This window comes from Schistocerca gregaria, unplaced genomic scaffold (genome assembly GCF_023897955.1).
Source record: "Schistocerca gregaria isolate iqSchGreg1 unplaced genomic scaffold, iqSchGreg1.2 ptg000259l, whole genome shotgun sequence".
Classification (NCBI taxonomy): domain Eukaryota; kingdom Metazoa; phylum Arthropoda; class Insecta; order Orthoptera; family Acrididae; genus Schistocerca; species Schistocerca gregaria.
Window position 1 is genome coordinate 585,943 of NW_026061764.1, and position 26,652 is coordinate 612,594.

At 46.3% G+C, this 26,652-nt stretch overlaps 5 non-coding genes across 5 annotated transcripts; all 5 read right to left on the reverse strand.

The window, feature by feature from the left end:
• Positions 1-10,395: 10,395 nt before the first annotated feature.
• Positions 10,396-10,467, reverse strand: Trnai-aau (transfer RNA isoleucine (anticodon AAU)). Its single transcript has one exon. It is a non-coding gene; the product is annotated as a tRNA-Ile (tRNA).
• A 4,503-nt stretch (positions 10,468-14,970) lies between these two features.
• On the reverse strand, positions 14,971-15,042 carry Trnai-aau (transfer RNA isoleucine (anticodon AAU)). Its single transcript has one exon. It is a non-coding gene; the product is annotated as a tRNA-Ile (tRNA).
• Positions 15,043-18,017: 2,975 nt separating this feature from the next.
• Trnai-aau (transfer RNA isoleucine (anticodon AAU)) lies at positions 18,018-18,089 on the reverse strand. The gene has a single exon. It is a non-coding gene; the product is annotated as a tRNA-Ile (tRNA).
• Positions 18,090-21,070: 2,981 nt separating this feature from the next.
• Trnai-aau (transfer RNA isoleucine (anticodon AAU)) lies at positions 21,071-21,142 on the reverse strand. Its single transcript has one exon. It is a non-coding gene; the product is annotated as a tRNA-Ile (tRNA).
• Positions 21,143-24,114: 2,972 nt separating this feature from the next.
• On the reverse strand, positions 24,115-24,186 carry Trnai-aau (transfer RNA isoleucine (anticodon AAU)). The gene has a single exon. It is a non-coding gene; the product is annotated as a tRNA-Ile (tRNA).
• Positions 24,187-26,652: the final 2,466 nt, after the last annotated feature.

Below are 26,652 nucleotides of genomic sequence, written 5' to 3' on the forward strand. Positions count from 1 at the left end.
TCACCTTCAAATACAGCTTCCTTGCGACTGACAGAGACGTAGGCAAAGTTTAAAGTTGCTATTTCCATTAAATCTCGTTAATCAGAAAAACGGTAATTTACACTTGCAGCGGAACAAAATTCCGTTCCGCCCAGCGTCTGGCTCGAACCCACGACCCTGGGATTAAGAGTCTGACGCTCTACCGACTGAGCTAGCCGGCTACCTCGGTGAATAACTGCCGGGTAGCACGTCACACAGTACTCGTTTGTGTTGGGTGGTCCCATACAGAATCTCTCCATGATGCCTAATGTTTTCCTAACGTCACACTCGTCACGTACTTCACTTTTATGTCATAATCATTTCTGAGAGGTAAAGAAATTGCATGACAACATGCAGAGCTAGTGGCGTCAAAATTAACGCACATACTTTATGTGACTCAAAAGCCGAACGAGTTACTTTCCGACGTTGTTTTAGATGTGCAAGTGATAGTCAAAACTCGCTGTGTCGGCACTCTGCCGACCATTTCGCTAGTTAACACCGGTCTTGTTGTGTGTGTTTCAAGCTCAAGAGCATCTCCAAGCAAAAAATGGTCAACAGCAACATTCAGACGGTTTCGTACTGCTCAATTGCTACATTAAAACGTTATGTTTCTTTTTCAGAACTGGAAAAACACAAGCGTGACAGCATTCGAACCTGTAATCTTCAGATCCGAAGTCCGACGCCTTATCCATTAGGCCACACGGTCACTGACGACCAACATTTACATGTATACGACTCATCTCGAAACGCTCACACCCCTGAGGATTTGTGTTTTCGTTCTACACAGCCGCAGCCCCTTGCTCTTTCCCACCCATTCGTTACATTCAACCTCTGACGAGACCGACCAAATATAGACTGTGAAACAAGACCACACACTTTGTGCATTCGGAATCGAAGGCAGGGCGTCCCTCGCCGCATTTGCTACGATTGCCATTTGCTACTTCTGCAGAAGCGGCGGCGGCGGCGACGACGACGACGACGACGACGACGACGACGAATATCGCGAGAGGCTCTGAGATATGTGAGAAATACATCTATAAAATGTAATTCAGACTGCCTCGTCCCACCTTATGCTGTACCGCTTCGGCAAATGCTTTATCTGCGCCATTCGCCTTAATCGCATCTGAGAGTGATTCTTAAAAAAACGCCTGTCGCTAATTGTTCGTCATCACAGGTACTGTTTGCTATACGGCCACGACGCGCAACTGATTTCCAAAATTCATCTTTCTCCTGTGAGGATGGAACTTACGACCGCTGGTTTATTAGACCAGTGCTCTACCACTGAGCTAAAGAGGCGCGGCCTAGCGGTACTCTTGGGTACTTCGTCCTTACGGTCGTCTGCATCATCAGACTTTAGCTGACAACACTTCATATTACCGGCTAATATTTGCAGCTATGGCGACAAATTACTGCTTGACTACACATCTGACACGTAACCGATGTGCTCTCCAAACAACAACACTTGCATTTCAGAACATGTCTTTCACACATGTCTACAAAATCACCTTCACCTTCAAATACAGCTTCCTTGCGACTGACAGAGACGTAGGCAAAGTTTAAAGTTGCTATTTCCATTAAATCTCGTTAATCAGAAAAACGGTAATTTACACTTGCAGCGGAACAAAATTCCGTTCCGCCCAGCGTCTGGCTCGAACCCACGACCCTGGGATTAAGAGTCTGACGCTCTACCGACTGAGCTAGCCGGCTACCTCGGTGAATAACTGCCGGGTAGCACGTCACACAGTACTCGTTTGTGTTGGGTGGTCCCATACAGAATCTCTCCATGATGCCTAATGTTTTCCTAACGTCACACTCGTCACGTACTTCACTTTTATGTCATAATCATTTCTGAGAGGTAAAGAAATTGCATGACAACATGCAGAGCTAGTGGCGTCAAAATTAACGCACATACTTTATGTGACTCAAAAGCCGAACGAGTTACTTTCCGACGTTGTTTTAGATGTGCAAGTGATAGTCAAAACTCGCTGTGTCGGCACTCTGCCGACCATTTCGCTAGTTAACACCGGTCTTGTTGTGTGTGTTTCAAGCTCAAGAGCATCTCCAAGCAAAAAATGGTCAACAGCAACATTCAGACGGTTTCGTACTGCTCAATTGCTACATTAAAACGTTATGTTTCTTTTTCAGAACTGGAAAAACACAAGCGTGACAGCATTCGAACCTGTAATCTTCAGATCCGAAGTCCGACGCCTTATCCATTAGGCCACACGGTCACTGACGACCAACATTTACATGTATACGACTCATCTCGAAACGCTCACACCCCTGAGGATTTGTGTTTTCGTTCTACACAGCCGCTGCCCCTTGCTCTTTCCCACCCATTCGTTACATTCAACCTCTGACGAGACCGACCAAATATAGACTGTGAAACAAGACCACACACTTTGTGCATTCGGAATCGAAGGCAGGGCGTCCCTCGCCGCATTTGCTACGATTGCCATTTGCTACTTCTGCAGAAGCGGCGGCGGCGACGACGACGACGACGACGACGACGACGACGACGACGAATATCGCGAGAGGCTCTGAGATATGTGAGAATTACATCTATAAAATGTAATTCAGACTGCCTCGTCCCACCTTATGCTGTACCGCTTTGGCAAATGCTTTATCTGCGCCATTCGCCTTAATCGCATCTGAGAGTGATTCTTAAAAAAACGCCTGTCGCTAATTGTTCGTCATCACAGGTACTGTTTGCTATACGGCCACGACGCGCAACTGATTTCCAAAATTCATCTTTCTCCTGTGAGGATGGAACTTACGACCGCTGGTTTATTAGACCAGTGCTCTACCACTGAGCTAAAGAGGCGCGGCCTAGCGGTACTCTTGGGTACTTCGTCCTTACGGTCGTCTGCATCATCAGACTTTAGCTGACAACACTTCATATTACCGGCTAATATTTGCAGCTATGGCGACAAATTACTGCTTGACTACACATCTGACACGTAACCGATGTGCTCTCCAAACAACAACACTTGCATTTCAGAACATGTCTTTCACACATGTCTACAAAATCACCTTCACCTTCAAATACAGCTTCCTTGCGACTGACAGAGACGTAGGCAAAGTTTAAAGTTGCTATTTCCATTAAATCTCGTTAATCAGAAAAACGGTAATTTACACTTGCAGCGGAACAAAATTCCGTTCCGCCCAGCGTCTGGCTCGAACCCACGACCCTGGGATTAAGAGTCTGACGCTCTACCGACTGAGCTAGCCGGCTACCTCGGTGAATAACTGCCGGGTAGCACGTCACACAGTACTCGTTTGTGTTGGGTGGTCCCATACAGAATCTCTCCATGATGCCTAATGTTTTCCTAACGTCACACTCGTCACGTACTTCACTTTTATGTCATAATCATTTCTGAGAGGTAAAGAAATTGCATGACAACATGCAGAGCTAGTGGCGTCAAAATTAACGCACATACTTTATGTGACTCAAAAGCCGAACGAGTTACTTTCCGACGTTGTTTTAGATGTGCAAGTGATAGTCAAAACTCGCTGTGTCGGCACTCTGCCGACCATTTCGCTAGTTAACACCGGTCTTGTTGTGTGTGTTTCAAGCTCAAGAGCATCTCCAAGCAAAAAATGGTCAACAGCAACATTCAGACGGTTTCGTACTGCTCAATTGCTACATTAAAACGTTATGTTTCTTTTTCAGAACTGGAAAAACACAAGCGTGACAGCATTCGAACCTGTAATCTTCAGATCCGAAGTCCGACGCCTTATCCATTAGGCCACACGGTCACTGACGACCAACATTTACATGTATACGACTCATCTCGAAACGCTCACACCCCTGAGGATTTGTGTTTTCGTTCTACACAGCCGCTGCCCCTTGCTCTTTCCCACCCATTCGTTACATTCAACCTCTGACGAGACCGACCAAATATAGACTGTGAAACAAGACCACACACTTTGTGCATTCGGAATCGAAGGCAGGGCGTCCCTCGCCGCATTTGCTACGATTGCCATTTGCTACTTCTGCAGAAGCGGCGGCGGCGGCGACGACGACGACGACGACGACGACGACGACGAATATCGCGAGAGGCTCTGAGATATGTGAGAATTACATCTATAAAATGTAATTCAGACTGCCTCGTCCCACCTTATGCTGTACCGCTTTGGCAAATGCTTTATCTGCGCCATTCGCCTTAATCGCATCTGAGAGTGATTCTTAAAAAAACGCCTGTCGCTAATTGTTCGTCATCACAGGTACTGTTTGCTATACGGCCACGACGCGCAACTGATTTCCAAAATTCATCTTTCTCCTGTGAGGATGGAACTTACGACCGCTGGTTTATTAGACCAGTGCTCTACCACTGAGCTAAAGAGGCGCGGCCTAGCGGTACTCTTGGGTACTTCGTCCTTACGGTCGTCTGCATCATCAGACTTTAGCTGACAACACTTCATATTACCGGCTAATATTTGCAGCTATGGCGACAAATTACTGCTTGACTACACATCTGACACGTAACCGATGTGCTCTCCAAACAACAACACTTGCATTTCAGAACATGTCTTTCACACATGTCTACAAAATCACCTTCACCTTCAAATACAGCTTCCTTGCGACTGACAGAGACGTAGGCAAAGTTTAAAGTTGCTATTTCCATTAAATCTCGTTAATCAGAAAAACGGTAATTTACACTTGCAGCGGAACAAAATTCCGTTCCGCCCAGCGTCTGGCTCGAACCCACGACCCTGGGATTAAGAGTCTGACGCTCTACCGACTGAGCTAGCCGGCTACCTCGGTGAATAACTGCCGGGTAGCACGTCACACAGTACTCGTTTGTGTTGGGTGGTCCCATACAGAATCTCTCCATGATGCCTAATGTTTTCCTAACGTCACACTCGTCACGTACTTCACTTTTATGTCATAATCATTTCTGAGAGGTAAAGAAATTGCATGACAACATGCAGAGCTAGTGGCGTCAAAATTAACGCACATACTTTATGTGACTCAAAAGCCGAACGAGTTACTTTCCGACGTTGTTTTAGATGTGCAAGTGATAGTCAAAACTCGCTGTGTCGGCACTCTGCCGACCATTTCGCTAGTTAACACCGGTCTTGTTGTGTGTGTTTCAAGCTCAAGAGCATCTCCAAGCAAAAAATGGTCAACAGCAACATTCAGACGGTTTCGTACTGCTCAATTGCTACATTAAAACGTTATGTTTCTTTTTCAGAACTGGAAAAACACAAGCGTGACAGCATTCGAACCTGTAATCTTCAGATCCGAAGTCCGACGCCTTATCCATTAGGCCACACGGTCACTGACGACCAACATTTACATGTATACGACTCATCTCGAAACGCTCACACCCCTGAGGATTTGTGTTTTCGTTCTACACAGCCGCAGCCCCTTGCTCTTTCCCACCCATTCGTTACATTCAACCTCTGACGAGACCGACCAAATATAGACTGTGAAACAAGACCACACACTTTGTGCATTCGGAATCGAAGGCAGGGCGTCCCTCGCCGCATTTGCTACGATTGCCATTTGCTACTTCTGCAGAAGCGGCGGCGGCGGCGACGACGACGACGACGACGACGACGACGACGAATATCGCGAGAGGCTCTGAGATATGTGAGAAATACATCTATAAAATGTAATTCAGACTGCCTCGTCCCACCTTATGCTGTACCGCTTCGGCAAATGCTTTATCTGCGCCATTCGCCTTAATCGCATCTGAGAGTGATTCTTAAAAAAACGCCTGTCGCTAATTGTTCGTCATCACAGGTACTGTTTGCTATACGGCCACGACGCGCAACTGATTTCCAAAATTCATCTTTCTCCTGTGAGGATGGAACTTACGACCGCTGGTTTATTAGACCAGTGCTCTACCACTGAGCTAAAGAGGCGCGGCCTAGCGGTACTCTTGGGTACTTCGTCCTTACGGTCGTCTGCATCATCAGACTTTAGCTGACAACACTTCATATTACCGGCTAATATTTGCAGCTATGGCGACAAATTACTGCTTGACTACACATCTGACACGTAACCGATGTGCTCTCCAAACAACAACACTTGCATTTCAGAACATGTCTTTCACACATGTCTACAAAATCACCTTCACCTTCAAATACAGCTTCCTTGCGACTGACAGAGACGTAGGCAAAGTTTAAAGTTGCTATTTCCATTAAATCTCGTTAATCAGAAAAACGGTAATTTACACTTGCAGCGGAACAAAATTCCGTTCCGCCCAGCGTCTGGCTCGAACCCACGACCCTGGGATTAAGAGTCTGACGCTCTACCGACTGAGCTAGCCGGCTACCTCGGTGAATAACTGCCGGGTAGCACGTCACACAGTACTCGTTTGTGTTGGGTGGTCCCATACAGAATCTCTCCATGATGCCTAATGTTTTCCTAACGTCACACTCGTCACGTACTTCACTTTTATGTCATAATCATTTCTGAGAGGTAAAGAAATTGCATGACAACATGCAGAGCTAGTGGCGTCAAAATTAACGCACATACTTTATGTGACTCAAAAGCCGAACGAGTTACTTTCCGACGTTGTTTTAGATGTGCAAGTGATAGTCAAAACTCGCTGTGTCGGCACTCTGCCGACCATTTCGCTAGTTAACACCGGTCTTGTTGTGTGTGTTTCAAGCTCAAGAGCATCTCCAAGCAAAAAATGGTCAACAGCAACATTCAGACGGTTTCGTACTGCTCAATTGCTACATTAAAACGTTATGTTTCTTTTTCAGAACTGGAAAAACACAAGCGTGACAGCATTCGAACCTGTAATCTTCAGATCCGAAGTCCGACGCCTTATCCATTAGGCCACACGGTCACTGACGACCAACATTTACATGTATACGACTCATCTCGAAACGCTCACACCCCTGAGGATTTGTGTTTTCGTTCTACACAGCCGCTGCCCCTTGCTCTTTCCCACCCATTCGTTACATTCAACCTCTGACGAGACCGACCAAATATAGACTGTGAAACAAGACCACACACTTTGTGCATTCGGAATCGAAGGCAGGGCGTCCCTCGCCGCATTTGCTACGATTGCCATTTGCTACTTCTGCAGAAGCGGCGGCGGCGGCGGCGACGACGACGACGACGACGACGACGACGAATATCGCGAGAGGCTCTGAGATATGTGAGAAATACATCTATAAAATGTAATTCAGACTGCCTCGTCCCACCTTATGCTGTACCGCTTTGGCAAATGCTTTATCTGCGCCATTCGCCTTAATCGCATCTGAGAGTGATTCTTAAAAAAACGCCTGTCGCTAATTGTTCGTCATCACAGGTACTGTTTGCTATACGGCCACGACGCGCAACTGATTTCCAAAATTCATCTTTCTCCTGTGAGGATGGAACTTACGACCGCTGGTTTATTAGACCAGTGCTCTACCACTGAGCTAAAGAGGCGCGGCCTAGCGGTACTCTTGGGTACTTCGTCCTTACGGTCGTCTGCATCATCAGACTTTAGCTGACAACACTTCATATTACCGGCTAATATTTGCAGCTATGGCGACAAATTACTGCTTGACTACACATCTGACACGTAACCGATGTGCTCTCCAAACAACAACACTTGCATTTCAGAACATGTCTTTCACACATGTCTACAAAATCACCTTCACCTTCAAATACAGCTTCCTTGCGACTGACAGAGACGTAGGCAAAGTTTAAAGTTGCTATTTCCATTAAATCTCGTTAATCAGAAAAACGGTAATTTACACTTGCAGCGGAACAAAATTCCGTTCCGCCCAGCGTCTGGCTCGAACCCACGACCCTGGGATTAAGAGTCTGACGCTCTACCGACTGAGCTAGCCGGCTACCTCGGTGAATAACTTCCGGGTAGCACGTCACACAGTACTCGTTTGTGTTGGGTGGTCCCATACAGAATCTCTCCATGATGCCTAATGTTTTCCTAACGTCACACTCGTCACGTACTTCACTTTTATGTCATAATCATTTCTGAGAGGTAAAGAAATTGCATGACAACATGCAGAGCTAGTGGTGTCAAAATTAACGCACATACTTTATGTGACTCAAAAGCCGAACGAGTTACTTTCCGACGTTGTTTTAGATGTGCAAGTGATAGTCAAAACTCGCTGTGTCGGCACTCTGCCGACCATTTCGCTAGTTAACACCGGTCTTGTTGTGTGTGTTTCAAGCTCAAGAGCATCTCCAAGCAAAAAATGGTCAACAGCAACATTCAGACGGTTTCGTACTGCTCAATTGCTACATTAAAACGTTATGTTTCTTTTTCAGAACTGGAAAAACACAAGCGTGACAGCATTCGAACCTGTAATCTTCAGATCCGAAGTCCGACGCCTTTTCCATTAGGCCACACGGTCACTGACGACCAACATTTACATGTATACGACTCATCTCGAAACGCTCACACCCCTGAGGATTTGTGTTTTCGTTCTACACAGCCGCTGCCCCTTGCTCTTTCCCACCCATTCGTTACATTCAACCTCTGACGAGACCGACCAAATATAGACTGTGAAACAAGACCACACACTTTGTGCATTCGGAATCGAAGGCAGGGCGTCCCTCGCCGCATTTGCTACGATTGCCATTTGCTACTTCTGCAGAAGCGGCGGCGACGACGACGACGACGACGACGACGAATATCGCGAGAGGCTCTGAGATATGTGAGAAATACATCTATAAAATGTAATTCAGACTACCTCGTCCCACCTTATGCTGTACCGCTTTGGCAAATGCTTTATCTGCGCCATTCGCCTTAATCGCATCTGAGAGTGATTCTTAAGAAAACGCCTGTCGCTAATTGTTCGTCATCACAGGTACTGTTTGCTATACGGCCACGACGCGCAACTGATTTCCAAAATTCATCTTTCTCCTGTGAGGATGGAACTTACGACCGCTGGTTTATTAGACCAGTGCTCTACCACTGAGCTAAAGAGGCGCGGCCTAGCGGTACTCTTGGGTACTTCGTCCTTACGGTCGTCTGCATCATCAGACTTTAGCTGACAACACTTCATATTACCGGCTAATATTTGCAGTTATGGCGACAAATTACTGCTTGACTACACATCTGACACGTAACCGATGTGCTCTCCAAACAACAACACTTGCATTTCAGAACATGTCTTTCACACATGTCTACAAAATCACCTTCACCTTCAAATACAGCTTCCTTGCGACTGACAGAGACGTAGGCAAAGTTTAAAGTTGCTATTTCCATTAAATCTCGTTAATCAGAAAAACGGTAATTTACACTTGCAGCGGAACAAAATTCCGTTCCGCCCAGCGTCTGGCTCGAACCCACGACCCTGGGATTAAAAGTCTGACGCTCTACCGACTGAGCTAGCCGGCTACCTCGGTGAATACCTGCCGGGTAGCACGTCACACAGTACTCGTTTGTGTTGGGTGGTCCCATACAGAATCTCTCCATGATGCCTAATGTTTTCCTAACGTCACACTCGTCACGTACTTCACTTTTATGTCATAATCATTTCTGAGAGGTAAAGAAATTGCATGACAACATGCAGAGCTAGTGGCGTCAAAATTAACGCACATACTTTATGTGACTCAAAAGCCGAACGAGTTACTTTCCGACGTTGTTTTAGATGTGCAAGTGATAGTCAAAACTCGCTGTGTCGGCACTCTGCCGACCATTTCGCTAGTTAACACCGGTCTTGTTGTGTGTGTTTCAAGCTCAAGAGCATCTCCAAGCAAAAAATGGTCAACAGCAACATTCAGACGGTTTCGTACTGCTCAATTGCTACATTAAAACGTTATGTTTCTTTTTCAGAACTGGAAAAACACAAGCGTGACAGCATTCGAACCTGTAATCTTCAGATCCGAAGTCCGACGCCTTATCCATTAGGCCACACGGTCACTGACGACCAACATTTACATGTATACGACTCATCTCGAAACGCTCACACCCCTGAGGATTTGTGTTTTCGTTCTACACAGCCGCTGCCCCTTGCTCTTTCCCACCCATTCGTTACATTCAACCTCTGACGAGACCGACCAAATATAGACTGTGAAACAAGACCACACACTTTGTGCATTCGGAATCGAAGGCAGGGCGTCCCTCGCCGCATTTGCTACGATTGCCATTTGCTACTTCTGCAGAAGCGGCGGCGGCGGCGACGACGACGACGACGACGACGACGACGACGACGACGACGACGAATATCGCGAGAGGCTCTGAGATATGTGAGAAATACATCTATAAAATGTAATTCAGACTGCCTCGTCCCACCTTATGCTGTACCGCTTTGGCAAATGCTTTATCTGCGCCATTCGCCTTAATCGCATCTGAGAATGATTCTTAAAAAAACGCCTGTCGCTAATTGTTCGTCATCACAGGTACTGTTTGCTATACGGCCACGACGCGCAACTGATTTCCAAAATTCATCTTTCTCCTGTGAGGATTGAACTTACGACCGCTGGTTTATTAGACCAGTGCTCTACCACTGAGCTAAAGAGGCGCGGCCTAGCGGTACTCTTGGGTACTTCGTCCTTACGGTCGTCTGCATCATCAGACTTTAGCTGACAACACTTCATATTACCGGCTAATATTTGCAGCTATGGCGACAAATTACTGCTTGACTACACATCTGACACGTAACCGATGTGCTCTCCAAACAACAACACTTGCATTTCAGAACATGTCTTTCACACATGTCTACAAAATCACCTTCACCTTCAAATACAGCTTCCTTGCGACTGACAGAGACGTAGGCAAAGTTTAAAGTTGCTATTTCCATTAAATCTCGTTAATCAGAAAAACGGTAATTTACACTTGCAGCGGAACAAAATTCCGTTCCGCCCAGCGTCTGGCTCGAACCCACGACCCTGGGATTAAGAGTCTGACGCTCTACCGACTGAGCTAGCCGGCTACCTCGGTGAATAACTGCCGGGTAGCACGTCACACAGTACTCGTTTGTGTTGGGTGGTCCCATACAGAATCTCTCCATGATGCCTAATGTTTTCCTAACGTCACACTCGTCACGTACTTCACTTTTATGTCATAATCATTTCTGAGAGGTAAAGAAATTGCATGACAACATGCAGAGCTAGTGGCGTCAAAATTAACGCACATACTTTATGTGACTCAAAAGCCGAACGAGTTACTTTCCGACGTTGTTTTAGATGTGCAAGTGATAGTCAAAACTCGCTGTGTCGGCACTCTGCCGACCATTTCGCTAGTTAACACCGGTCTTGTTGTGTGTGTTTCAAGCTCAAGAGCATCTCCAAGCAAAAAATGGTCAACAGCAACATTCAGACGGTTTCGTACTGCTCAATTGCTACATTAAAACGTTATGTTTCTTTTTCAGAACTGGAAAAACACAAGCGTGACAGCATTCGAACCTGTAATCTTCAGATCCGAAGTCCGACGCCTTATCCATTAGGCCACACGGTCACTGACGACCAACATTTACATGTATACGACTCATCTCGAAACGCTCACACCCCTGAGGATTTGTGTTTTCGTTCTACACAGCCGCTGCCCCTTGCTCTTTCCCACCCATTCGTTACATTCAACCTCTGACGAGACCGACCAAATATAGACTGTGAAACAAGACCACACACTTTGTGCATTCGGAATCGAAGGCAGGGCGTCCCTCGCCGCATTTGCTACGATTGCCATTTGCTACTTCTGCAGAAGCGGCGGCGGCGGCGGCGACGACGACGACGACGACGACGACGACGAATATCGCGAGAGGCTCTGAGATATGTGAGAAATACATCTATAAAATGTAATTCAGACTGCCTCGTCCCACCTTATGCTGTACCGCTTTGGCAAATGCTTTATCTGCGCCATTCGCCTTAATCGCATCTGAGAGTGATTCTTAAAAAAACGCCTGTCGCTAATTGTTCGTCATCACAGGTACTGTTTGCTATACGGCCACGACGCGCAACTGATTTCCAAAATTCATCTTTCTCCTGTGAGGATGGAACTTACGACCGCTGGTTTATTAGACCAGTGCTCTACCACTGAGCTAAAGAGGCGCGGCCTAGCGGTACTCTTGGGTACTTCGTCCTTACGGTCGTCTGCATCATCAGACTTTAGCTGACAACACTTCATATTACCGGCTAATATTTGCAGCTATGGCGACAAATTACTGCTTGACTACACATCTGACACGTAACCGATGTGCTCTCCAAACAACAACACTTGCATTTCAGAACATGTCTTTCACACATGTCTACAAAATCACCTTCACCTTCAAATACAGCTTCCTTGCGACTGACAGAGACGTAGGCAAAGTTTAAAGTTGCTATTTCCATTAAATCTCGTTAATCAGAAAAACGGTAATTTACACTTGCAGCGGAACAAAATTCCGTTCCGCCCAGCGTCTGGCTCGAACCCACGACCCTGGGATTAAGAGTCTGACGCTCTACCGACTGAGCTAGCCGGCTACCTCGGTGAATAACTTCCGGGTAGCACGTCACACAGTACTCGTTTGTGTTGGGTGGTCCCATACAGAATCTCTCCATGATGCCTAATGTTTTCCTAACGTCACACTCGTCACGTACTTCACTTTTATGTCATAATCATTTCTGAGAGGTAAAGAAATTGCATGACAACATGCAGAGCTAGTGGTGTCAAAATTAACGCACATACTTTATGTGACTCAAAAGCCGAACGAGTTACTTTCCGACGTTGTTTTAGATGTGCAAGTGATAGTCAAAACTCGCTGTGTCGGCACTCTGCCGACCATTTCGCTAGTTAACACCGGTCTTGTTGTGTGTGTTTCAAGCTCAAGAGCATCTCCAAGCAAAAAATGGTCAACAGCAACATTCAGACGGTTTCGTACTGCTCAATTGCTACATTAAAACGTTATGTTTCTTTTTCAGAACTGGAAAAACACAAGCGTGACAGCATTCGAACCTGTAATCTTCAGATCCGAAGTCCGACGCCTTTTCCATTAGGCCACACGGTCACTGACGACCAACATTTACATGTATACGACTCATCTCGAAACGCTCACACCCCTGAGGATTTGTGTTTTCGTTCTACACAGCCGCTGCCCCTTGCTCTTTCCCACCCATTCGTTACATTCAACCTCTGACGAGACCGACCAAATATAGACTGTGAAACAAGACCACACACTTTGTGCATTCGGAATCGAAGGCAGGGCGTCCCTCGCCGCATTTGCTACGATTGCCATTTGCTACTTCTGCAGAAGCGGCGGCGACGACGACGACGACGACGACGACGAATATCGCGAGAGGCTCTGAGATATGTGAGAAATACATCTATAAAATGTAATTCAGACTACCTCGTCCCACCTTATGCTGTACCGCTTTGGCAAATGCTTTATCTGCGCCATTCGCCTTAATCGCATCTGAGAGTGATTCTTAAGAAAACGCCTGTCGCTAATTGTTCGTCATCACAGGTACTGTTTGCTATACGGCCACGACGCGCAACTGATTTCCAAAATTCATCTTTCTCCTGTGAGGATGGAACTTACGACCGCTGGTTTATTAGACCAGTGCTCTACCACTGAGCTAAAGAGGCGCGGCCTAGCGGTACTCTTGGGTACTTCGTCCTTACGGTCGTCTGCATCATCAGACTTTAGCTGACAACACTTCATATTACCGGCTAATATTTGCAGTTATGGCGACAAATTACTGCTTGACTACACATCTGACACGTAACCGATGTGCTCTCCAAACAACAACACTTGCATTTCAGAACATGTCTTTCACACATGTCTACAAAATCACCTTCACCTTCAAATACAGCTTCCTTGCGACTGACAGAGACGTAGGCAAAGTTTAAAGTTGCTATTTCCATTAAATCTCGTTAATCAGAAAAACGGTAATTTACACTTGCAGCGGAACAAAATTCCGTTCCGCCCAGCGTCTGGCTCGAACCCACGACCCTGGGATTAAAAGTCTGACGCTCTACCGACTGAGCTAGCCGGCTACCTCGGTGAATACCTGCCGGGTAGCACGTCACACAGTACTCGTTTGTGTTGGGTGGTCCCATACAGAATCTCTCCATGATGCCTAATGTTTTCCTAACGTCACACTCGTCACGTACTTCACTTTTATGTCATAATCATTTCTGAGAGGTAAAGAAATTGCATGACAACATGCAGAGCTAGTGGCGTCAAAATTAACGCACATACTTTATGTGACTCAAAAGCCGAACGAGTTACTTTCCGACGTTGTTTTAGATGTGCAAGTGATAGTCAAAACTCGCTGTGTCGGCACTCTGCCGACCATTTCGCTAGTTAACACCGGTCTTGTTGTGTGTGTTTCAAGCTCAAGAGCATCTCCAAGCAAAAAATGGTCAACAGCAACATTCAGACGGTTTCGTACTGCTCAATTGCTACATTAAAACGTTATGTTTCTTTTTCAGAACTGGAAAAACACAAGCGTGACAGCATTCGAACCTGTAATCTTCAGATCCGAAGTCCGACGCCTTATCCATTAGGCCACACGGTCACTGACGACCAACATTTACATGTATACGACTCATCTCGAAACGCTCACACCCCTGAGGATTTGTGTTTTCGTTCTACACAGCCGCTGCCCCTTGCTCTTTCCCACCCATTCGTTACATTCAACCTCTGACGAGACCGACCAAATATAGACTGTGAAACAAGACCACACACTTTGTGCATTCGGAATCGAAGGCAGGGCGTCCCTCGCCGCATTTGCTACGATTGCCATTTGCTACTTCTGCAGAAGCGGCGGCGGCGGCGACGACGACGACGACGACGACGACGACGACGACGACGACGACGAATATCGCGAGAGGCTCTGAGATATGTGAGAAATACATCTATAAAATGTAATTCAGACTGCCTCGTCCCACCTTATGCTGTACCGCTTTGGCAAATGCTTTATCTGCGCCATTCGCCTTAATCGCATCTGAGAATGATTCTTAAAAAAACGCCTGTCGCTAATTGTTCGTCATCACAGGTACTGTTTGCTATACGGCCACGACGCGCAACTGATTTCCAAAATTCATCTTTCTCCTGTGAGGATTGAACTTACGACCGCTGGTTTATTAGACCAGTGCTCTACCACTGAGCTAAAGAGGCGCGGCCTAGCGGTACTCTTGGGTACTTCGTCCTTACGGTCGTCTGCATCATCAGACTTTAGCTGACAACACTTCATATTACCGGCTAATATTTGCAGCTATGGCGACAAATTACTGCTTGACTACACATCTGACACGTAACCGATGTGCTCTCCAAACAACAACACTTGCATTTCAGAACATGTCTTTCACACATGTCTACAAAATCACCTTCACCTTCAAATACAGCTTCCTTGCGACTGACAGAGACGTAGGCAAAGTTTAAAGTTGCTATTTCCATTAAATCTCGTTAATCAGAAAAACGGTAATTTACACTTGCAGCGGAACAAAATTCCGTTCCGCCCAGCGTCTGGCTCGAACCCACGACCCTGGGATTAAGAGTCTGACGCTCTACCGACTGAGCTAGCCGGCTACCTCGGTGAATAACTTCCGGGTAGCACGTCACACAGTACTCGTTTGTGTTGGGTGGTCCCATACAGAATCTCTCCATGATGCCTAATGTTTTCCTAACGTCACACTCGTCACGTACTTCACTTTTATGTCATAATCATTTCTGAGAGGTAAAGAAATTGCATGACAACATGCAGAGCTAGTGGCGTCAAAATTAACGCACATACTTTATGTGACTCAAAAGCCGAACGAGTTACTTTCCGACGTTGTTTTAGATGTGCAAGTGATAGTCAAAACTCGCTGTGTCGGCACTCTGCCGACCATTTCGCTAGTTAACACCGGTCTTGTTGTGTGTGTTTCAAGCTCAAGAGCATCTCCAAGCAAAAAATGGTCAACAGCAACATTCAGACGGTTTCGTACTGCTCAATTGCTACATTAAAACGTTATGTTTCTTTTTCAGAACTGGAAAAACACAAGCGTGACAGCATTCGAACCTGTAATCTTCAGATCCGAAGTCCGACGCCTTTTCCATTAGGCCACACGGTCACTGACGACCAACATTTACATGTATACGACTCATCTCGAAACGCTCACACCCCTGAGGATTTGTGTTTTCGTTCTACACAGCCGCTGCCCCTTGCTCTTTCCCACCCATTCGTTACATTCAACCTCTGACGAGACCGACCAAATATAGACTGTGAAACAAGACCACACACTTTGTGCATTCGGAATCGAAGGCAGGGCGTCCCTCGCCGCATTTGCTACGATTGCCATTTGCTACTTCTGCAGAAGCGGCGGCGACGACGACGACGACGACGACGACGAATATCGCGAGAGGCTCTGAGATATGTGAGAAATACATCTATAAAATGTAATTCAGACTACCTCGTCCCACCTTATGCTGTACCGCTTTGGCAAATGCTTTATCTGCGCCATTCGCCTTAATCGCATCTGAGAGTGATTCTTAAGAAAACGCCTGTCGCTAATTGTTCGTCATCACAGGTACTGTTTGCTATACGGCCACGACGCGCAACTGATTTCCAAAATTCATCTTTCTCCTGTGAGGATGGAACTTACGACCGCTGGTTTATTAGACCAGTGCTCTACCACTGAGCTAAAGAGGCGCGGCCTAGCGGTACTCTTGGGTACTTCGTCCTTACGGTCGTCTGCATCATCAGACTTTAGCTGACAACACTTCATATTACCGGCTAATATTTGCAGCTATGGCGACAAATTACTGCTTGACTACACATCTGACACGTAACCGATGTGCTCTCCAAACAACAACACTTGCATTTCAGAACATGTCTTTCACACATGTCTACAAAATCACCTTCACCTTCAAATACAGCTTCCTTGCGACTGACAGAGACGTAGGCAAAGTTTAAAGTTGCTATTTCCATTAAATCTCGTTAATCAGAAAAACGGTAATTTACACTTGCAGCGGAACAAAATTCCGTTCCGCCCAGCGTCTGGCTCGAACCCACGACCCTGGGATTAAAAGTCTGACGCTCTACCGACTGAGCTAGCCGGCTACCTCGGTGAATACCTGCCGGGTAGCACGTCACACAGTACTCGTTTGTGTTGGGTGGTCCCATACAGAATCTCTCCATGATGCCTAATGTTTTCCTAACGTCACACTCGTCACGTACTTCACTTTTATGTCATAATCATTTCTGAGAGGTAAAGAAATTGCATGACAACATGCAGAGCTAGTGGCGTCAAAATTAACGCACATACTTTATGTGACTCAAAAGCCGAACGAGTTACTTTCCGACGTTGTTTTAGATGTGCAAGTGATAGTCAAAACTCGCTGTGTCGGCACTCTGCCGACCATTTCGCTAGTTAACACCGGTCTTGTTGTGTGTGTTTCAAGCTCAAGAGCATCTCCAAGCAAAAAATGGTCAACAGCAACATTCAGACGGTTTCGTACTGCTCAATTGCTACATTAAAACGTTATGTTTCTTTTTCAGAACTGGAAAAACACAAGCGTGACAGCATTCGAACCTGTAATCTTCAGATCCGAAGTCCGACGCCTTATCCATTAGGCCACACGGTCACTGACGACCAACATTTACATGTATACGACTCATCTCGAAACGCTCACACCCCTGAGGATTTGTGTTTTCGTTCTACACAGCCGCTGCCCCTTGCTCTTTCCCACCCATTCGTTACATTCAACCTCTGACGAGACCGACCAAATATAGACTGTGAAACAAGACCACACACTTTGTGCATTCGGAATCGAAGGCAGGGCGTCCCTCGCCGCATTTGCTACGATTGCCATTTGCTACTTCTGCAGAAGCGGCGGCGGCGGCGACGACGACGACGACGACGACGACGACGACGACGACGACGAATATCGCGAGAGGCTCTGAGATATGTGAGAAATACATCTATAAAATGTAATTCAGACTGCCTCGTCCCACCTTATGCTGTACCGCTTTGGCAAATGCTTTATCTGCGCCATTCGCCTTAATCGCATCTGAGAATGATTCTTAAAAAAACGCCTGTCGCTAATTGTTCGTCATCACAGGTACTGTTTGCTATACGGCCACGACGCGCAACTGATTTCCAAAATTCATCTTTCTCCTGTGAGGATTGAACTTACGACCGCTGGTTTATTAGACCAGTGCTCTACCACTGAGCTAAAGAGGCGCGGCCTAGCGGTACTCTTGGGTACTTCGTCCTTACGGTCGTCTGCATCATCAGACTTTAGCTGACAACACTTCATATTACCGGCTAATATTTGCAGCTATGGCGACAAATTACTGCTTGGCTACACATCTGACACGTAACCGATGTGCTCTCCAAACAACAACACTTGCATTTCAGAACATGTCTTTCACACATGTCTACAAAATCACCTTCACCTTCAAATACAGCTTCCTTGCGACTGACAGAGACGTAGGCAAAGTTTAAAGTTGCTATTTCCATTAAATCTCGTTAATCAGAAAAACGGTAATTTACACCTGCAGCGGAACAAAATTCCGTTTCTCCCAGCGTCTGGCTCGAACCCACAACCCTGGGATTAAGAGTCCGAGGCTCTACCGACTGAGCTAGCCGGCTACCTCGGTGAATACCTGCCGGGTAGCACGTCACACAGTACTCGTTTGTGTTGGATGGTCCCATACAGAATCTCTCCATGATGCCTAATGTTTTCCTAACGTCACACTCGTCACGTACTTCACTTTTATGTCATAATCATTTCTGAGAGGTAAAGAAATTGCATGACAACATGCAGAGCTAGTGGCGTCAAAATTAACGCACATACTTTATGTGACTCAAAAGCCGAACGAGTTACTTTCCGACGTTGTTTTAGATGTGCAAGTGATAGTCAAAACTCGCTGTGTCGGCACTCTGCCGACCATTTCGCTAGTTAACACCGGTCTTGTTGTGTGTGTTTCAAGCTCAAGAGCATCTCCAAGCAAAAAATGGTCAACAGCAACATTCAGACGGTTTCGTACTGCTCAATTGCTACATTAAAACGTTATGTTTCTTTTTCAGAACTGGAAAAACACAAGCGTGACAGCATTCGAACCTGTAATCTTCAGATCCGAAGTCCGACGCCTTTTCCATTAGGCCACACGGTCACTGACGACCAACATTTACATGTATACGACTCATCTCGAAACGCTCACACCCCTGAGGATTTGTGTTTTCGTTCTACACAGCCGCTGCCCCTTGCTCTTTCCCACCCATTCGTTACATTCAACCTCTGACGAGACCGACCAAATATAGACTGTGAAACAAGACCACACACTTTGTGCATTCGGAATCGAAGGCAGGGCGTCCCTCGCCGCATTTGCTACGATTGCCATTTGCTACTTCTGCAGAAGCGGCGGCGACGACGACGACGACGACGACGACGAATATCGCGAGAGGCTCTGAGATATGTGAGAAATACATCTATAAAATGTAATTCAGACTACCTCGTCCCACCTTATGCTGTACCGCTTTGGCAAATGCTTTATCTGCGCCATTCGCCTTAATCGCATCTGAGAGTGATTCTTAAGAAAACGCCTGTCGCTAATTGTTCGTCATCACAGGTACTGTTTGCTATACGGCCACGACGCGCAACTGATTTCCAAAATTCATCTTTCTCCTGTGAGGATGGAACTTACGACCGCTGGTTTATTAGACCAGTGCTCTACCACTGAGCTAAAGAGGCGCGGCCTAGCGGTACTCTTGGGTACTTCGTCCTTACGGTCGTCTGCATCATCAGACTTTAGCTGACAACACTTCATATTACCGGCTAATATTTGCAGCTATGGCGACAAATTACTGCTTGACTACACATCTGACACGTAACCGATGTGCTCTCCAAACAACAACACTTGCATTTCAGAACATGTCTTTCACACATGTCTACAAAATCACCTTCACCTTCAAATACAGCTTCCTTGCGACTGACAGAGACGTAGGCAAAGTTTAAAGTTGCTATTTCCATTAAATCTCGTTAATCAGAAAAACGGTAATTTACACTTGCAGCGGAACAAAATTCCGTTCCGCCCAGCGTCTGGCTCGAACCCACGACCCTGGGATTAAAAGTCTGACGCTCTACCGACTGAGCTAGCCGGCTACCTCGGTGAATACCTGCCGGGTAGCACGTCACACAGTACTCGTTTGTGTTGGGTGGTCCCATACAGAATCTCTCCATGATGCCTAATGTTTTCCTAACGTCACACTCGTCACGTACTTCACTTTTATGTCATAATCATTTCTGAGAGGTAAAGAAATTGCATGACAACATGCAGAGCTAGTGGCGTCAAAATTAACGCACATACTTTATGTGACTCAAAAGCCGAACGAGTTACTTTCCGACGTTGTTTTAGATGTGCAAGTGATAGTCAAAACTCGCTGTGTCGGCACTCTGCCGACCATTTCGCTAGTTAACACCGGTCTTGTTGTGTGTGTTTCAAGCTCAAGAGCATCTCCAAGCAAAAAATGGTCAACAGCAACATTCAGACGGTTTCGTACTGCTCAATTGCTACATTAAAACGTTATGTTTCTTTTTCAGAACTGGAAAAACACAAGCGTGACAGCATTCGAACCTGTAATCTTCAGATCCGAAGTCCGACGCCTTATCCATTAGGCCACACGGTCACTGACGACCAACATTTACATGTATACGACTCATCTCGAAACGCTCACACCCCTGAGGACTTGTGTTTTCGTTCTACACAGCCGCTGCCCCTTGCTCTTTCCCACCCATTCGTTACATTCAACCTCTGACGAGACCGACCAAATATAGACTGTGAAACAAGACCACACACTTTGTGCATTCGGAATCGAAGGCAGGGCGTCCCTCGCCGCATTTGCTACGATTGCCATTTGCTACTTCTGCAGAAGCGGCGGCGGCGGCGACGACGACGACGACGACGACGACGACGACGACGACGACGACGACGAATATCGCGAGAGGCTCTGAGATATGTGAGAAATACATCTATAAAATGTAATTCAGACTGCCTCGTCCCACCTTATGCTGTACCGCTTTGGCAAATGCTTTATCTGCGCCATTCGCCTTAATCGCATCTGAGAATGATTCTTAAAAAAACGCCTGTCGCTAATTGTTCGTCATCACAGGTACTGTTTGCTATACGGCCACGACGCGCAACTGATTTCCAAAATTCATCTTTCTCCTGTGAGGATTGAACTTACGACCGCTGGTTTATTAGACCAGTGCTCTACCACTGAGCTAAAGAGGCGCGGCCTAGCGGTACTGTTGGGTACTTCGTCCTTACGGTCGTCTGCATCATCAGACTTTAGCTGACAACACTTCATATTACCGGCTAATATTTGCAGCTATGGCGACAAATTACTGCTTGACTACACATCTGACACGTAACCGATGTGCTCTCCAAACAACAACACTTGCATTTCAGAACATGTCTTTCACACATGTCTACAAAATCACCTTCACCTTCAAATACAGCTTCCTTGCGACTGACAGAGACGTAGGCAAAGTTTAAAGTTGCTATTTCCATTAAATCTCGTTAATCAGAAAAACGGTAATTTACACTTGCAGCGGAACAAAATTCCGTTCCGCCCAGCGTCTGGCTCGAACCCACGACCCTGGGATTAAGAGTCTGACGCTCTACCGACTGAGCTAGCCGGCTACCTCGGTGAATAACTTCCGGGTAGCACGTCACACAGTACTCGTTTGTGTTGGGTGGTCCCATACAGAATCTCTCCATGATGCCTAATGTTTTCCTAACGTCACACTCGTCACGTACTTCACTTTTATGTCATAATCATTTCTGAGAGGTAAAGAAATTGCATGACAACATGCAGAGCTAGTGGCGTCAAAATTAACGCACATACTTTATGTGACTCAAAAGCCGAACGAGTTACTTTCCGACGTTGTTTTAGATGTGCAAGTGATAGTCAAAACTCGCTGTGTCGGCACTCTGCCGACCATTTCGCTAGTTAACACCGGTCTTGTTGTGTGTGTTTCAAGCTCAAGAGCATCTCCAAGCAAAAAATGGTCAACAGCAACATTCAGACGGTTTCGTACTGCTCAATTGCTACATTAAAACGTTATGTTTCTTTTTCAGAACTGGAAAAACACAAGCGTGACAGCATTCGAACCTGTAATCTTCAGATCCGAAGTCCGACGCCTTTTCCATTAGGCCACACGGTCACTGACGACCAACATTTACATGTATACGACTCATCTCGAAACGCTCACACCCCTGAGGATTTGTGTTTTCGTTCTACACAGCCGCTGCCCCTTGCTCTTTCCCACCCATTCGTTACATTCAACCTCTGACGAGACCGACCAAATATAGACTGTGAAACAAGACCACACACTTTGTGCATTCGGAATCGAAGGCAGGGCGTCCCTCGCCGCATTTGCTACGATTGCCATTTGCTACTTCTGCAGAAGCGGCGGCGACGACGACGACGACGACGACGACGAATATCGCGAGAGGCTCTGAGATATGTGAGAAATACATCTATAAAATGTAATTCAGACTACCTCGTCCCACCTTATGCTGTACCGCTTTGGCAAATGCTTTATCTGCGCCATTCGCCTTAATCGCATCTGAGAGTGATTCTTAAGAAAACGCCTGTCGCTAATTGTTCGTCATCACAGGTACTGTTTGCTATACGGCCACGACGCGCAACTGATTTCCAAAATTCATCTTTCTCCTGTGAGGATGGAACTTACGACCGCTGGTTTATTAGACCAGTGCTCTACCACTGAGCTAAAGAGGCGCGGCCTAGCGGTACTCTTGGGTACTTCGTCCTTACGGTCGTCTGCATCATCAGACTTTAGCTGACAACACTTCATATTACCGGCTAATATTTGCAGCTATGGCGACAAATTACTGCTTGACTACACATCTGACACGTAACCGATGTGCTCTCCAAACAACAACACTTGCATTTCAGAACATGTCTTTCACACATGTCTACAAAATCACCTTCACCTTCAAATACAGCTTCCTTGCGACTGACAGAGACGTAGGCAAAGTTTAAAGTTGCTATTTCCATTAAATCTCGTTAATCAGAAAAACGGTAATTTACACTTGCAGCGGAACAAAATTCCGTTCCGCCCAGCGTCTGGCTCGAACCCACGACCCTGGGATTAAAAGTCTGACGCTCTACCGACTGAGCTAGCCGGCTACCTCGGTGAATACCTGCCGGGTAGCACGTCACACAGTACTCGTTTGTGTTGGGTGGTCCCATACAGAATCTCTCCATGATGCCTAATGTTTTCCTAACGTCACACTCGTCACGTACTTCACTTTTATGTCATAATCATTTCTGAGAGGTAAAGAAATTGCATGACAACATGCAGAGCTAGTGGCGTCAAAATTAACGCACATACTTTATGTGACTCAAAAGCCGAACGAGTTACTTTCCGACGTTGTTTTAGATGTGCAAGTGATAGTCAAAACTCGCTGTGTCGGCACTCTGCCGACCATTTCGCTAGTTAACACCGGTCTTGTTGTGTGTGTTTCAAGCTCAAGAGCATCTCCAAGCAAAAAATGGTCAACAGCAACATTCAGACGGTTTCGTACTGCTCAATTGCTACATTAAAACGTTATGTTTCTTTTTCAGAACTGGAAAAACACAAGCGTGACAGCATTCGAACCTGTAATCTTCAGATCCGAAGTCCGACGCCTTATCCATTAGGCCACACGGTCACTGACGACCAACATTTACATGTATACGACTCATCTCGAAACGCTCACACCCCTGAGGATTTGTGTTTTCGTTCTACACAGCCGCTGCCCCTTGCTCTTTCCCACCCATTCGTTACATTCAACCTCTGACGAGACCGACCAAATATAGACTGTGAAACAAGACCACACACTTTGTGCATTCGGAATCGAAGGCAGGGCGTCCCTCGCCGCATTTGCTACGATTGCCATTTGCTACTTCTGCAGAAGCGGCGGCGGCGGCGACGACGACGACGACGACGACGACGACGACGACGACGAATATCGCGAGAGGCTCTGAGATATGTGAGAAATACATCTATAAAATGTAATTCAGACTGCCTCGTCCCACCTTATGCTGTACCGCTTTGGCAAATGCTTTATCTGCGCCATTCGCCTTAATCGCATCTGAGAATGATTCTTAAAAAAACGCCTGTCGCTAATTGTTCGTCATCACAGGTACTGTTTGCTATACGGCCACGACGCGCAACTGATTTCCAAAATTCATCTTTCTCCTGTGAGGATTGAACTTACGACCGCTGGTTTATTAGACCAGTGCTCTACCACTGAGCTAAAGAGGCGCGGCCTAGCGGTACTCTTGGGTACTTCGTCCTTACGGTCGTCTGCATCATCAGACTTTAGCTGACAACACTTCATATTACCGGCTAATATTTGCAGCTATGGCGACAAATTACTGCTTGGCTACACATCTGACACGTAACCGATGTGCTCTCCAAACAACAACACTTGCATTTCAGAACATGTCTTTCACACATGTCTACAAAATCACCTTCACCTTCAAATACAGCTTCCTTGCGACTGACAGAGACGTAGGCAAAGTTTAAAGTTGCTATTTCCATTAAATCTCGTTAATCAGAAAAACGGTAATTTACACCTGCAGCGGAACAAAATTCCGTTTCTCCCAGCGTCTGGCTCGAACCCACAACCCTGGGATTAAGAGTCCGAGGCTCTACCGACTGAGCTAGCCGGCTACCTCGGTGAATACCTGCCGGGTAGCACGTCACACAGTACTCGTTTGTGTTGGATGGTCCCATACAGAATCTCTCCATGATGCCTAATGTTTTCCTAACGTCACACTCGTCACGTACTTCACTTTTATGTCATAATCATTTCTGAGAGGTAAAGAAATTGCATGACAACATGCAGAGCTAGTGGCGTCAAAATTAACGCACATACTTTATGTGACTCAAAAGCCGAACGAGTTACTTTCCGACGTTGTTTTAGATGTGCAAGTGATAGTCAAAACTCGCTGTGTCGGCACTCTGCCGACCATTTCGCTAGTTAACACCGGTCTTGTTGTGTGTGTTTCAAGCTCAAGAGCATCTCCAAGCAAAAAATGGTCAACAGCAACATTCAGACGGTTTCGTACTGCTCAATTGCTACATTAAAACGTTATGATTCTTTTTCAGAACTGGAAAAACACAAGCGTGACAGCATTCGAACCTGTAATCTTCAGATCCGAAGTCCGACGCCTTATCCATTAGGCCACACGGTCACTGACGACCAACATTTACATGTATACGACTCATCTCGAAACGCTCACACCCCTGAGGATTTGTGTTTTCGTTCTACACAGCCGCTGCCCCTTGCTCTTTCCCACCCATTCGTTACATTCAACCTCTGACGAGACCGACCAAATATAGACTGTGAAACAAGACCACACACTTTGTGCATTCGGAATCGAAGGCAGGGCGTCCCTCGCCGCATTTGCTACGATTGCCATTTGCTACTTCTGCAGAAGCGGCGGCGGCGGCGACGACGACGACGACGACGACGAATATCGCGAGAGGCTCTGAGATATGTGAGAAATACATCTATAAAATGTAATTCAGACTGCCTCGTCCCACCTTATGCTGTACCGCTTTGGCAAATGCTTTATCTGCGCCATTCGCCTTAATCGCATCTGAGAGTGATTCTTAAAAAAACGCCTGTCGCAAATTGTTCGTCATCACAGATACTGTTTGCTATACGGCCACGACGCGCAACTGATTTCCAAAATTCATCTTTCACCTGTGAGGATGGAACTTACGACCGCTGGTTTATTAGACCAGTGCTCTACCACTGAGCTAAAGAGGCGCGGCCTAGCGGTACTCTTGGGTACTTCGTCCTTACGGTCGTCTGCATCATCAGACTTTAGCTGACAACACTTCATATTACCGGCTAATATTTGCAGCTATGGCGAGAAATTACTGCTTGACTACACATCTGACACGTAACCGATGTGCTCTCCAAACAACAACACTTGCATTTCAGAACATGTCTTTCACACATGTCTACAAAATCACCTTCACCTTCAAATACAGATTCCTTGCGACTGACAGAGACGTAGGCAAAGTTTAAAGTTGCTATTTCCATTAAATCTCGTTAATCAGAAAAACGGTAATTTACACCTGCAGCGGAAGAAAATTCCGTTCCGCCCAGCGTCTGGCTCGAACCCACGACCCTGGGATACGCTCTACCGACTGAGCTAGCCGGCTACCTCGGTGAATACCTGCCGGGTAGCACGTCACACAGTACTCGTTTGTGTTGGGTGGTCCCATACAGAATCTCTCCATGATGCCTAATGTTTTCCTAACGTCACACTCGTCACGTACTTCACTTTTATGTCATAATCATTTCTGAGAGGTAAAGAAATTGCATGACAACATGCAGAGCTAGTGGCGTCAAAATTAACGCACATACTTTATGTGACTCAAAAGCCGAACGAGTTACTTTCCGACGTTGTTTTAGATGTGCAAGTGATAGTCAAAACTCGCTGTGTCGGCACTCTGCCGACCATTTCGCTAGTTAACACCGGTCTTGTTGTGTGTGTTTCAAGCTCAAGAGCATCTCCAAGCAAAAAATGGTCAACAGCAACATTCAGACGGTTTCGTACTGCTCAATTGCTACATTAAAACGTTATGTTTCTTTTTCAGAACTGGAAAAACACAAGCGTGACAGCATTCGAACCTGTAATCTTCAGATCCGAAGTCCGACGCCTTATCCATTAGGCCACACGGTCACTGACGACCAACATTTACATGTAT